The sequence below is a fragment of the Penaeus monodon genome, chromosome 13, assembly GCF_015228065.2.
Source record: "Penaeus monodon isolate SGIC_2016 chromosome 13, NSTDA_Pmon_1, whole genome shotgun sequence".
Lineage (NCBI taxonomy): Eukaryota > Metazoa > Arthropoda > Malacostraca > Decapoda > Penaeidae > Penaeus > Penaeus monodon.
Genome location: NC_051398.1, coordinates 525,662 through 528,161, shown reverse-complemented (window position 1 = coordinate 528,161; position 2,500 = coordinate 525,662). Strand labels below are relative to the sequence as shown.

At 42.6% G+C, this 2,500-nt stretch overlaps 1 protein-coding gene across 1 annotated transcript in view; it reads left to right on the top strand.

Moving 5' to 3' along the window:
- Positions 1-2,500, top strand: part of LOC119580453 (alpha-(1,3)-fucosyltransferase C-like) — a 24,265-nt gene that overhangs the window by 14,889 nt on the left and 6,876 nt on the right. The window lies entirely within an intron of this gene.

Genomic DNA, 2,500 nt, shown 5'->3' with positions numbered 1-2,500 from the left:
GGTGGAGCTGGACCCTGTGTGGCTTGGGCCGTCTGCTGTGTCCCTCTGTGTGTCTCTGCCTTACGGACGTGTCCTTTTATGCGGCGGTTCCCTTTGAGGACGGATGTTTGTTCCTGTGCGAAAAGAGAAAGCCGGCGACATCTGCGTCCTGCCCAAGGAGAAGGGCTGCGTGCTTGGACGGAGGTGTGGTGTACATCCCGTCTTGCTACGTATTGTTGACATCGCTCGGCCACGCGCAAGGCTCGTCCTCGAGCCGACTGTAACGCTTGAAACGATGCAGTAGAGGGTCTGTTTGTTATCTACAGATGGTTCCTGGTGATCCGAGAGTCGCTAGGCCGTCGCGTGCCAGGGTAGCGGGTGTGGCAGAGGTTTCGCACTGAGGTGCAACATTCAGTAGCGAGGAGGGTCATCGTCTTCAGAAGCTGAAACATAAGTGTACCAGGCCAGTAAAGGGGCTAAGGAGGAGGATGATAATGTGTTTGTCAATCACCTTACTAAATTGCGAGAAAATGAGAGCATAATAAGGAAAGTTTGTCACAAGAAGGGCGTGTCAAGTAGCGAGTTCAATAAGGTACCATCATATTGAAGAGAGAAAAGTTAATTGAATAAGAATTCCATATCTTTGGGGTAAATAGGCAAGTATATATGCTTCAAACACATAGGCAGCTGGGCCTGAACTTAATTCTAACAGTGCGCGTCTCGGCGCTTCAGTTGTATGAGCGTAAGTGTGCGGCGGGCGCAGGATTCCTTCGTTTACGGCCATGAGCCGGGCTTAAAATTAATGTGGTGATTGTAATCGAGTAAGCCTATATAAAGCATGGTGTCTAAAATGTGTTGCCATTATTTGCAACTGGAGATACTACCATCAGTACATATTCACCAAACCTTAAACTAAAGAAGCATAAACTCCAGCATTACTGAGGACAAGATATCAAACTTCGAGAGGACGTCGTAAAAGAGATTTGGGTTCAGTTATTAGTCATAGGGATCATCATCATTAATAACGGTATGCTCATGTCTGAGCAGCCGTGGACCTCTCCACCATCCTTCGCCACTAAACTCGATCTTACGCTTTTCTTTCTACTTGTACCATCGACAGCCCGCAAATATCAAATATTGTCGCTCAGTCTTGTCTTCGGTTTGCCTCTTCCTCAGTTTCCTATCACCATCCCTGTCAGCAAGTTTTTCTCAATACTTACTTCTCATTACATGACCAATAAACTTTAATTTTCTCCTGTTCAAGATGTCCCAACACCCGGTCTTTACAATTTTTTTTCTCAGCACTTCATCATTCGTCTTCTTCTCTGTCCAGCTAATACGCAGTACTCGTCTGTAACAACCATTTCAAACTTGATCTTTTCTTGTCTTCTACTTCAGCACCCAACACTCAAAACCCATATGATGCAATTGGGAAAACTAATGAGTTAAATAACCTCAGCTTTGTCCGTAAGGTAATGCTTGGTCTTTCCAGATGTTATTGAGAGCAACTGTGGCGTTTTTGGCAATGGTAATTCTTCTTTTTGTATCCGGTGAAATTCAAAATTCTCTAGAGCACCTCTCATAATTTTCAGAATATATGTTGACTCCAACCATTCGGGTTAAACCCATAAGTAGTTCTTACAGTTGCTTTTTGTTGGTCATATATAGTTTTTATTAGTGGATGATGTGTTTTGGAAACTTCATATCTTCATGTTATTCCAGAGGATATCGTGATCAACTATCAAAGCTTTCAAGTAATCGATGAAACACAGGTATAGGTCTTTCTGATGTTCTCTGTTTTTTCTCTTTTATAAATTTTCAGATTTAGAATCTGGTTTCTGGTACCTTTTCCAGGGCGAAAACCTGCTTGTTCGTCTGCAATTTCTTCTCTTAACTTCAACTTCATTCTTTCAGCAATAAACACACACAATATACATATATAAATAATATATTTCGAGGGTTCGAGTCACCGGCCGGCGCGTTGTTCCCTTGGGCAAGGAACCTCACCTCGATTGCCTACCTAGCCACTGGGTGGGGCCCAAACCAGCCCAAGTCAGTGCCGGTCCCAGACCCGGGTAAATAGAGATGGTGACTCGATAAAAAAAAACCGGGCAGAAGGCAAAAGGCAAACCACCGCTCTAAATTGCCAAGAAAATCATGGAAATCCATGATCGCCAAAAGTCCTTGTGGGGGCAGGGCACTTGAAAAGAAAAAAAAATGTATGTATATTGTACGTGCGTAGTGTGTATATATATCTTACCCGTTACTCAAAGTTTTCCTTTTTGTTGAATCAATTGCAGGACTAACTGTGGACACGGAAGAAGCAAAAAAGAAAGAAGAACAGAAATAAAGGAAGTGAGAAGAAAAACAGAAGTGCCCAAACAGCAGCAGAAAAGAAGAAGGGAAGAAGAAGAAAAGAAGAAGAAGAAGAAGAAGAACAAGAAGAAGAAAGGAAAAAGAAGAAAAAGAGAAAAAAGAAGAAAAGAAGAAAAAGAAAAAGAAGAAGAAAGAAGAAAATCAC